This window comes from Protopterus annectens, chromosome 6.part1, assembly GCF_019279795.1.
Source record: "Protopterus annectens isolate FY-2018-M chromosome 6.part1, PAN1.0, whole genome shotgun sequence".
NCBI lineage: Eukaryota > Metazoa > Chordata > Ceratodontiformes > Protopteridae > Protopterus > Protopterus annectens.
The window spans coordinates 368,261,762-368,274,183 of record NC_056738.1 but is presented as its reverse complement, the minus strand read 5'-3'; the positions used below and the strand labels follow the sequence as shown (position 1 = coordinate 368,274,183).

The 12,422-nt window shown below is 43.0% G+C and overlaps 1 protein-coding gene across 1 annotated transcript in view; it reads right to left on the bottom strand.

The window, feature by feature from the left end:
- FRMD8 (FERM domain containing 8) overlaps positions 1–12,422 on the bottom strand; it is a 1,254,366-nt gene that overhangs the window by 1,036,694 nt on the left and 205,250 nt on the right. The window lies entirely within an intron of this gene.

Here is a 12,422-nt window from a genome sequence, read left to right as displayed (position 1 = left end):
ATCCATGCGTGTCTCCTAAGGGCCACGCCTGTACCTGCGGCTCTACTCGCACCATCGGCTGCATAGGAAATGAGCCTCATGGAGGAGTTAACTACCGAATTAAGGGTCGCCAGCTGAGAAGCTACTTTAGCTTGAACCCCTTCAGCTGATGGATCCTGGAGGGTATCTCCAAGCTCTTTCAGGAGATCCCTCTGAAGCCTGGTAAAATGGCATAAGTAATTCAGTGACCTCATGGAGAAGGTCGCTGAAGCAAACATTCACTTCCCATATCTGTCCATAGCCCTAGACTCCTTGTTAGGAGGATGGACAGAGGAAGAAGTTTCCGCTAATTCCTTTTTAGTGGCCACTGCTACTACCATGGCATCCACGGGAACACCCTTGGTAAGGAACTGTTTGTCAGGAGGTGCAGTGATAAACTTGCTGGGCCTCCTCGGGGTTAGTTCCACTGTATCCGGGGCTGACCAAGCCCTTCGAGCCACCACAGACATTAGTGGATTGAAGGGCGGAGACATCCAGTAGGTGGAAGGGCGGGAACCAAACGCATCCAGGAATACGGATTTGTCCTCAGTAGGGGCTACGGCAGTCCAGTTCCACCTCTGCCTAAGCATTGCTAGGATATCCGAAAAGGAAACATCTTCAGAGGGGGATCTCGGGGACCCTTCCGATTCATCCAAATCCATATCCGAAGTGACAGACTCAGGGGAGTCAATGTGCTTCCTCTTGCACTTCCTCTTCCGAGGGGCCTCCTCTGAATGATCAGGGGAGGCCTTGGAAGAAGAGGAAACACCCAGTGGGGTGCTCTGGAGTGTCGGTTCCCCACGCTTGGGGTCTGGAGGAGGGACAGAGGTTGACGCAGGCACTACAGGGGACGGAGTCAGTGGGGTCGAACGTGGTGCTGACTCAGGGGCCAGTACACTCCTCATGACATCGAAGGCACCCCTGCCATAACGCAAAGAAGGTTCCGGCTCCGAGGAAACCAGAATTCTCCTCCACACCGAGGAGGACGGCTCCGAGGCCGATGTAGGAACCGAGCTCACCTGCGCCAAAGCTCCGAGAGGGAGAACAGGGTCAGACAAGGGTCCGATGCCACTCGCCCCCTCAGAGCCAACGAGGGAGTCTCTGCGCCCAGATCCATCGACAGAAGGCACCATCGAGGGGATCGGAGCCGATGACGGAACCGAAGGGGAAATCGTTATCGGTGCCGACGGTTCCACGATTCGAACCCCAACAAACTCCGGCTCTGAGCTCAGAGGAGTCGGAGAAGGAACATCGATGGAAGCGGGCGGGGCCGACACCTGTTGAGGAGGGCTGGATAACATTTTGGCCAGTGCCTGCGACTTCAACAACCTACTGACCACTCTCTCCACGTCGTGGTCCGAGAGTCTAGAGGACCGAGAGGAGTGGGAGGATCTATGACTGCGGTCACTCTGCAACAGGGGAGACCGAGGGGCCAAATGTATCGACTCTACAGAAGGGGACCTCGGTCTCTTGTGGGTCCGAGACGGCTCCAAAGATGCTGGTGGAGCCGACTGGGAGGCAGCCTCCTCGGTTCCAGCCGGAACCGAAGTAGTCGGTAATGTTTGGGCCAATGACGGCTCCGAGCTGGGAATCGAAGATTTGGTCGGTTTAGGAGATTTCACCGGCTGAGCCTTGGCCGGTGAATCCTGGGGCTTAAGAAGACCCCTTAATATAAGCTTATTTTTGCACTCCTGCAGAACCCTTGGGCTGAATGCATGGCATACAGAACAAGAGTCCTGCAGGTGCACTGCACCTAAGCAATAGACGCAAGAAGTGTGCCCATCTGTCAGACACATTTTCTGACAGCATGAGTCACACTTCTTGAATCCAGACACTTTGGATTCTTTAGACATAACTAGCTTACACTAAAAAGTTTTTGGCCAAAGGCCCAACAACAAAAATCTACAAAGACTAACCTAACCAAAAAAAACACAATAACTACAGTCAAGAAGTTTTTTTTTTATTTTTTTTTTTAAATAGGAAGCCTCTAACTTAGACGGCTACCTATGAAGTAAAAGAGAGGACTAAAACTAAAATGCTACTATAAGTTGAGGCAGGAAAAAGGGAAGGGGGGAGGGGGAAGAACTCTCTAACTTAAACGAGTTCTAAGGGAAAAATACAGTAACACTAAAACTACAATAAACTAATTAATGACAATATCGAAAAGTCTAAACTATGAAAAAAAGATCCCCTAATTTGCTAGAAAAGTATTATAATAAACTTACAGGAGCCTGAGCCAGTAACAACGAACCTCTCAGCTGAAGTGGCAAACGAGATCTGGGTAGCTAGCCCTAGGCATCATGGGATAAGGGGTAGCCTCGAGCCAGTAAACAGCTCTCGAGCTATAGAAGATGGCCGAGTCGGAGCCGAGGGTCGGCTCCAATCCCAACAAGCAAGAAACGAATGCGAGATAGACAACTTAACATAAATGTTTCCTTGCACGTTAGACAAAAGAGGACAAGTGACCCCAGAGCTCTTATTTTGAGCCTTTGTCACCTTATCACAGTCAATAAAATAAGAGTTGGATAGTGAAGGAATGCTGTGAATACAGCCTGTGATCTACAATCTGACAATAAGCTTGTTAACTTCATAACTAAGAATTGCTAAAATTTTAATAAATCCTTTAAGGTAACTGTAGTCCTTTTCACCAAACATCAAGAACACAAGGCCTTAAGGAGTTGTACAAACTAGTTACCTTTCTACAAAGAACAGGTTTAATCTTAATCCTTTTTTAATACTACTTTTGTTCTCTTTTCACTCTCTGATGAAACCTAGTATCATCACTGCCACCAACATGCTCTGAGCAGCCGAACAACTTTTTTCCAGATAATTCCAGACATAACTCTTCACCAGGCAAGCCTCCTGACTTCTTAAGAGGCATAACCTGACTGACTAAACAACCATATCTAAAGGTCCAGGGAAGAAGTACTTTGGTAAGGAATAGACGAGTGCATGCAGCCAGTATACTGCACACAGACTCCCTGAAGAGTGATGTGCAATGGCAGCAATGCAGACCTACACATCAAGCACTTGTCATCTGTCATCCCCCATTCAACCCTGGGTACACTATGATGCTCATGTTCTCCACCAGAGACCAGGAAGACTTTGGTTTATCCCACCCTGGAGAGAACAGATGGCCAATGACTAATTTCTTTATGTTACCCCTAACAGCTGACTCTTCCAGTGGCCACAGTCTATTTCCTGAATGAAGGCTGCCAGTGGCACAGATGAACAAGCTAATTGTCTTGATTTTATGAAATGTGGAAGATATAGAACCTTTTTTTTAAATTAAGCCCAAAGAATAAACTGAATTGTAATCAAGGAAGCTAGACAGAGTATCAGACTTGGTGACCACTAAAGCTGCTTTGCTGAATTCAGCACAAAAAGTACAGTAAGGAAGTACTGTGGGCTTCACACCAAACAAATTAAGCAGCAAATGCTCCTGACAATGGGCGAAACACACTGGCTGCAGGCAAATTTCCTAACTCTGGCAGTGGGCAGCTGTATTAACTGTGGTAAATTATTTGATTCCCTCAACCTTCAATATCAGCAAGTCGCTTAACCAGACATTGCTCCTAGGTCATTCTTGAAAAGGGACTGCGTGTCTAGATGACCTACTTGGTTAACAACCAGATATTATTAAATAAAGGTTTAACTTTTGCAAGACATATCGGCCTAAGTGCAATGGTGCAGAAAACAGATAAAAACACTTCCTGTAGGAATACTTCTGCAAAATACGTGCTTCTTGCAGAAAGAGCAAAAGAAAAAAAGAAAGAAAAATGCTGTACTCACACACAACATTTTTTCAGTCAGTATGCCAAAACAGCAAGAGGCAGTCTAAGATCATTTGCTGTTTAAGTGGAGCTCAAAGTGCAAAATCAACCTGAAGATTGGGGGAAAATGTGTCATGACACAAAAGGGAGGGTTCCAAGCATCCTGGCAAAATCCAATCTGCCAAGTGGCCCTAATGCGTACAGCACAAGTCCTACTGGCATACCACTCCACTTCTAAGTACAAGAAATCTGGAAAAGCCAAAAAATAATGGGGGAACAAAGGTCTAAAATCAGAGCCAAATTTTGAATATTGCTCTAATAAACTTAGAAAGTTGCTATCTAGAGTAAAGGATTTGCTTAAACATGCATTTTCTGAAGGACATTAAGTCTGAAACTCAAATGTGTCACTAATTAGTGATTTCAATCCTCAATGATTTGCCACAAAACCACAAATCTGATTAGGGACAGACCAAAAATATGAGTCAAAAATCAGGACAGACATCCAATACAAAACACAACACTCGCCCTGCATATTCTCCTCTTTTTAACCCTTCCCACTTTTTAAATGCACATGCACAGTGTTCTTTTACTCTTGTTCTCCTCCACTAAACCTCCATATTCAAGACTCTATTTCTTCCCCTTAAAATTCTACAAACTTTACTCATTCTTCTATTCAACCTCAACTCCAGTTCTGCCTTACACCTGCACTACAAATACTGAAGTTTGTTTGTGTCTTTCGGCTTTTCCCGGTTAGGGGTTGCCACAGCGGAACTCCGGTCCGCTAATGAATGGCAGTTGATTTTTACGTACCTGCTTGCCAGGCTTGACGCACAACCTTCAATGAAGGTACGCCCATTCACGCACGTCTCCACACAGAAGACGCTCTAGCTGAGAATCGAACCGGTCAGCGTCTTACTGTCAGGCGACAGCGCTACCGCAGCACCACCACCGCGGGTTTTACTACAGATACTGAAGTAAGCCTTGCAAATTTTTCATGCTATTTTCTATAAATACTCAGCATTCCCTTTTCTCTTGTTCATATGAATGATTCTCTTTGTAGTGTAAGCTGTGAATGCACTCTTTCCAAGCTGAAGAATAATTAAGCAATAGCTGACGAATGGGTGGGGTATATGAGTATTTATCCACAGCTGGCATAGTTTGATCATGAGGGTGAAGCCTAAGTGATTAAACAAAGCCAATTGTGGTTAAATCCTCATATACCCACACTCACTTGTCGGTTAATGCTATTACACAATGACATTACTTAACTCATTACCGCTGGGTGACATCTGTAGGTGTTTCTGAAGTTATGTCCTACTGAAGCCACTAGGCATCAAATATTGCTTGTTCATATTTGCATTGATAATTTCAAAACCATGTTGTATACAAAGTGTTAAAAGATTTCACGTTAAAGATATATGACATCTATCTAGTGTAGATATAGAGATATTAACTGTTGTTCATTTAATATTTATTTATACTGTCAAATTTCATGTAGTTCTAATTATCCCAAAAACAAAGCTGCACAGACAGAACTGCTTAGCCTGATATGAAAGCTAGCTCTCGACAGGATAAACAAAATGCTGCTAATAGTATGCATGTAACTTGAGTGGTTGCTGAGATATTCTAAGTGGCTTACAAAATATTACAAATTTAATAGTTATTATGTTTACTGTGACTTTGGAGGCCACGGTGGTGCAGCAGTTAGAGTTGTTGCCTCACAGAAAGAGGTTCTCTGGTTCGATCCTCGGCTGGGGTGCCTTCTGTGCGGAGTCTGCATGTCCCCCCTGTGGTCGCGTGGGTTTCCTCCAGGTACTCCGGTTTCCTCCCACATCCCAAAGACATGCTGTAGGTGGAATGGACACTCTAAACTGGCCCTAGGTGAAAGTGTGTGCGTGTATGTGCCTTCTGTGGAAGGCTGGGCTGGCAACTCGACATTGTAAAACTCCACTGCCAATCATGAGCGGACAGGTGTTCCGCTGTGGCGACCCCTAACCGGGAAAAGCCGAAAGAAGAAGAAGAAGATGATTACTGTGACTTATAAAATCCAGTTTAAGACCTAGAACCTAAAGAATACTAGCAGTATAAAAATAGTTTGAGCTGAAAACTTTGCCATTTATAGTTATTTAGTACCTTATGGTTCCAGAGATTTGTATATTTGTTTGAAATCTGAGGCCATAATTTGATTCTATCAAAAGCTTAGGGTCCAGCTATTGCAGGTTACTGTGCAAACTTCCAGAGCCCCACTGGATGAAATGAAGAAAGAAAGAAATTGCTTACCTTTCTTAAATAATGTCTTTGTATAATGGCTCCATAGTGTTCCTCCGCGTTGCTTCCTCTTCTTTCACGTTTGTTGATGTACTGCGAGTGTGTATGGGAATTACGCTCCCATGCCTGCACAGTGCATCAGCACTGCTCAGTAAAAGCTTGCCTTTTTTTTTTTAAACTATAAAAGTTGGGCAGTTCAGAGGTAAGACAGGGCAGAAATACAAGGAAAATCAGGCACTTTTCAGCTTCTTCTGTTTTTCAGAAAGTACTTGATTTTTCTTGTATTTGGTCTGCCCTCCATACACACCTCTCAAACTCTTACCTCAAGAAAAGTGAGCAAAGCTTTAAATAACAGGGGACAAAGGCCCCAAAATAGGGACAGATTGTAAATGCTGCCCTTATAAACTTAGAAAAACAAGATTTATGTCAGCGTGCAATGCCTGAAGGACAGACTGTAAATGTTGCTCTTACAAACTTAGTTAGCTGCTAGAATGAAAATATCTGTGTTTGCATGCACTGTCTAAAGGATATGAAGCCTGAAACTCAAATGCGTGACTTTATTTAGTGATTTCACTCTTCAGTGATTTGTCAGAAAACCACAAATTTTATAAGGAGTAGACCAAAAATATGAGGCAAAACTCTGTACAGTTGACAGGTATGCTTCCGTAGTATATATCAATAGAAAAAGGTCTGGCAGCTCAGTGGTACCTTAGCAGCCAGACTTTTTTCTATTGGTATATGCTCGATTATAAAACAGCATGCTGGTCGGTTTGTCCAATCAGTGTGCATGTTTCTTTACAACGACGACCAATCATTGTAGAATTGCCAATAACTGCATATTAGCTATAGCCACATTCTACTACTTCTTCCCACTTTTGAATACCTTCCTTCCTGCACGCTACCTCCCATTATTTAGCAGTGCCATTAAAATACAGGGAGTAATCTGCTTTTAGGAACATACTAAGCAAGCGATCACTGGGACCACAAGATGCCTAGCTATATACACCTTTAAGCAGACCCTTTTCAGGCAATTAACAGTGCTCACCCCCCGCCCCCCAATCAAGCAGGGCTGTACATGATAACTCTGGTGCAAAAATGGATCTGATAAGAGAAGAGTACAGTGGTGGGATAACTTCTCTTGATTTTGAAGGTATTCCATTGGAAATCAATTGTGCCAGATAGAAGGATTTCCTGATTACTAAAGAAATATGATGATCGACTGAGAGACAGTTCTCCTCACAAGGACCTACTAGTTCTCTTATAAGTGTGTCTGTCTGGCGTACCACAATTTAGTGCAAATGAGGTGGAAGCAACTTTTTCGCCAAATGCTACTATGCTGCACATACTTCATTTCATTTGAGACTATTTTTTTAACGCCATATATGTGCATATTCCAGCCCTTGGTGGAGCTGTTTTGTATCAGTGGATGGGCAGATAGCAGTACGGAGTTTGTAGTCTTCAGCAAACTTGGTCAACCACACATCTGGGATACTGCCTGGATGCCTGCAAAATAAATGTCAAACAGGAGAGGGTCTAGAACTGATCCTGTGGAACTCCACTATTTACAATTTTATATTCAGAAAAGGAACCAGCAACTTTTGCAACATAGGATATACTGGACAGCCAATTTGAAATGGGGGGGGGGGTGCACTAAACTTGTCTAATTTTTCAGTAATACCAGCACGGGCAATAGTGTCAAAAGTCATGGCCAGATCAAAATAAGCAGTGTGCACAGAATGACCACTTCCACGTCTCCTTTTCAAAGCAGCTTACTGGGTTTAGGAGACAGGATCTACCTTTCACAAAACCAAACCGACTGGAATCTAGATCAGTGTATCTGTACAAATGAGTTCTACTATGACATGTTCCATGGCTTTACATATACGGCTGGTGAGGCTGATGGGTCTATAATTACAGTGGTCTGCAGAATGACCACCCTTTTGTAGAGGAGTCACAGTAGCTATTCTCCATGCACCAGAAACAAACCCTGTAGATAAGTTGAGTCTGAACAGTTTAAGTAGAGGCTCAGACGCTGCATACTTAGCGTCGATGAGAATGTAGCCTACTATATTATTTGATCCCATGGAAGTACTTTTAGCCTTTGACAGAGATTCTAAGACTTGTTCAATAGTTCAATAAGTGATATCAGGGAAACTAAATTTGTCAGGAACAGGAGGGTAACAATGTGAGTAGGAAGAGTAATGCTAGCACTAAATTTGTCTGCTAATAGATTAGTTTTATCCTTGGGGTCAGAATGGGTGATGTTATTACGGATGAGCTTAGTGCACTGTTGGACATTATTCCTTAATTTTCTGACACAACTGAAGAAACATTTGTAGTTTCCATGGAATTTGTAGCAACTCTTAGTTCATACTCTGTTTCACATTTTGTAATAGTACTTTTAAGTTCCTTGCTGGCATGTTTCAGTATAGGCTTGAGGCAGGGAGATGGGTATTTCTTGCAACTTTTCATTATTGTCCTTTTGCTGTTATGTTTATTAATACAGAAGTTCCACCAAAGAGGCTTATTCCTAAATTTACCATTATATATTTAGGGTAGATAGGCACCAATATTTCTCTTTGGCAGAAGTCAGAGGTGAATGAGGCAGCCCTCTCAGTTGTGTCCATTTGCAAAGAATTGTTGGGAATTTTAGGTCTTCTACAAGCTGAAGTAGGTTTGCCTTGTAGAACTCCCTCAAGATAGTCTCATTTGGTGGTTTGGTTGTACCACTAGGCCTTATAGAGAAATTAACTGATTTGTGGTCAGATTTATCCAGGGATAAGGAGATGCAAGACGGGGGCTAGGCCGTTAAGGACAAGGTCAGGAATATTAGCGCCTCTAATGGGTAGTTTGACAATTTTATCAAGAGCATTGGTATTAATGAAGTCTAGAAAAACACTGGGCATAACTGAGTGTGTTAATCAATGCTTGGGTAATTGTAGGAAGGTATTTGGTTTGAAGTGCTGATGTAATTTCTGTGATCTTTGGATGACACTGATGGGGATTTGTAGCTAGCAATGAATTAACAGTTGGAGTTGTTAAAGGTGATGTGGATCACCTGGAGTTCTAAGTTAAGCTTGTAAGTAATATGATGTGAACTTACATATTGCTGGGATGCCAGCCAAGGCATAAAGCAATACTTCTGGCTGCCTGAATGACAGCCCTCTGGATGACTCTTGCTCTTGTAATATACTAGTCCCCTAGCATCAGGGAACAAATTCACTGAATTTAACTAGGGGGGAGGTTTGATGGCTGGCAGGCATGGAAGCAAAAACATTCATCAAAAGAAGAAAGAAATGGCTGTTAAGTACTCTTCCTAACACTGACTTTTAAATTTATACTTCTCTTTCCAGGATTTTAAAATTTTGCAGCTGGGGGTCCAAAAGGGAAATTACCTGCAACTGAGATGTCCAAAGCAAGCTTCCTCAGGTAAATTCTCAGGAGCTAGCTAGGTATGTCTATTTACAGCCATTCCAGTCATGGCTGGTATAGTACTTAAATCTCCAAGTCTCCGGGCAATTAGGTGTACTTACATTGCAGTGGATGCATCAGATTTCACATTTAGGTTCATAGGTAGGTACTAGGCTATCGGCCCAAGGGCCTACGCAAGCCTAGCCAACAAGGTTCCCTGGCTTACGCCACCCAAGAAAGTTATTTTCCTGTGCCACTGACGAGCAGAGACACAGAAGTGATCCCCGGGGTGTATTTCCTATTTCCCATCCACTCATCAAGATTTTTCTTGAAGAGTGCTAATGAAGAACTTTGCTTGACATAGATGGGTAGCCTGTTCCAGAGTATGGGAAGTCTCTGGGATAGGAATCTATCCTCCAGCATGTCCTGTTTATTGTGGTGACAAGGTTTAGGTCCCTAGAGCGTGTAGATCGGAGGGATTGGGATTTCTTTAGGTGTAGCATGTCCAACAGCTCTGGGTTTGACATAGCTTTATATGTTAGGCGGAGATCACCTCTGACTAGGCAATATGCTACGGAGTAAAGCTGGAGTTTTTTGAGACTGTCAGTGTAGGGCATTTGTTTGAGTCCAGTAATCCTCTTTGTGAGGTACTTCTGTGGCCTTCCCAGCTGCTGCAGATGCCTTGTGAGGTACATTCCAAAAGGGGCGTTGTACTCTATAATGGGTCTAATGAGTGATGAGTAGAGGGTAACGATGACCTCATTTTCCTTGATGAGAACTCTTTTATGATGAGGTGTGCCACGTAGAAGGACCTCCTGACTACTGTGGCGATGTGACTATCAAAAGAGAGACTACTGTCCACCTGGGTCCCAATGTCTCTTATCACGCATTCGGTGTTAAGTAGTTTGCTGCCTATGTGGTAGTTCATGGGTACAGAGTTTTTACCAAAGGGGATGACACTGCACTTTTTGGCATTGAGCTTGAGGCCATGGCTCTGACAACAGGCATCTGTCTCAGAGAGGCCCTTCTGTAGGATATTCACATCATTTGGGGACTTGACTATGGCTCCTAGTTTGCAGTCATCTGCGAACTTCGTTAGCCAGAGGCCTTCTGTGTTAGCCTGTACTTCAGAAAAGTAGATACCAAACAGGAGCGGTCCCAGAACGGAACCCTGTGGTACTCCACTTGTCACTGGTTTGAGGTCAGATTTGGAGTCTGCAGCTTTTACAGTGTGGGTTCTGTCAGTGAGCCAAGTTGGCAACCCATCTTGTGACGTAGGGATTTATGCCTAGTTTATTGAGTTTAGCTATAATTCCAGAATGGGGGATGGTGTCGAAAGCCTTGGCGAGGTCAAGATAGGCTGTGTGAACCCACTTTACTCTCATCTACGGCTTTGGTGACTGCCTCAAAGAAGTCGATCAGGTTAACAGAATATTTTACTTTGTTATTTTCTAATCACAGTTCAAAAATACAATTCTAAAAAGATGTTATCATTATCAAATGCTTACCACCACACCGAAAATTGATCTTTCTAAAGACTATGATAATGTGGCAAACCAACTATATAGAGAAATCTAATGTACTCTGCAAAATATACCAAAGTAAACAAATAAGTCTAAACAACTAAATTATACAAATTTAATACTTCAATGCAAAATTAAATTGGATGTGGGAATATACGTAAACATCTAAACTGTGAAATGGAAAACCACAATTTGTCACAAAACAACAGTCAGACTCATCCCAATATACAGCTATAACTCATGACTACAGTAGACTGCAGAATCCCAGAAAAAGAAAAAATAAAAAGGACAAAAATTTCTGCCGCTGATGGCAAAATCCTTCCTCTTTGACTGTTAAATATAGCCACACTGTGCTAAATCCAACAAGCAAGACCAACTGCCACAAATTCATTGGCAATGTATCTTACAGCGCTAATTATCTAGTTTCAGCAAGACGGCCTACACCAGTGGCACAGAGGGATAAAGCCATGACTACAGCTCAGGCAAGTCTGAGTTAGATTAACAACTTGAGTACTTGATGCAGGCAGAGAGATGGGCGTTCTTTATACTGAAGTCAGGCAGCAGACTGGGTAGTCCTTCACTGAAGCTGCTATGGATGTTGGAGCTCAGGAGGAACAATGGGCTGAAAGGTGTGAAAGCAGAACATGTGTGACCACTCTATAAGCCTGAAAATGAGTATCCTCTTAGACCTCTCATCAATGCCTGTCTAGCCTGACAAATGTGCATATGTATGTCAATATACCGGATGAGGGATTTAGGGCTAGAAAATATCCCCAATATAGTGACTGCATTACTCAAAGTAGCTTTACCCTTGCCACAGGAACAACAGAAGAACAAATCACAGACACACTGCCCTTAACCTGGAGTAACAAATGAGTCAACTGAGTGATGGGAGAGAGGCCTGACAGTCAGAAGGGGGTGTGGGAACAAAATAAAATGGACAGACAGACCACCACAGGGAGAGCACTTTTCCCCAAGCAGACACACTATTTTGTACAAATGACTGCATTAGGTCACAAAATATGATGCTGAGTGCAGGCAGCATTAAAGAAAGGCACACATCTGATTCTTGCCTGCCATGTCCTTTAGAAGCTATACACAGGGATCCAAAATGAGGAAATCCTTAAGGTGTTCTTACAAGGTTGATATTTATTCTTCAACCCTTTCATCACATCACCACCTATCATCTTAAGACACATCTCCAAAGGAGAAAAGACAAAGACAGATACAAACTGAGCGGATGAATACTCCTGACCTACAAAAGGAACAAAATTTGCAGAGCAAAGGGCACCAGTATGGATTTGTTCATCTCTAAGATGCAATAAATGAACTCCTTGAAAAGCAAAACGCACCCAGATTGTTACCTCAATAAAAGCAAATTTTTTTTTTTTTACACAGGAAGGTTTGTCCATCATTTTAAAGTTAAAGT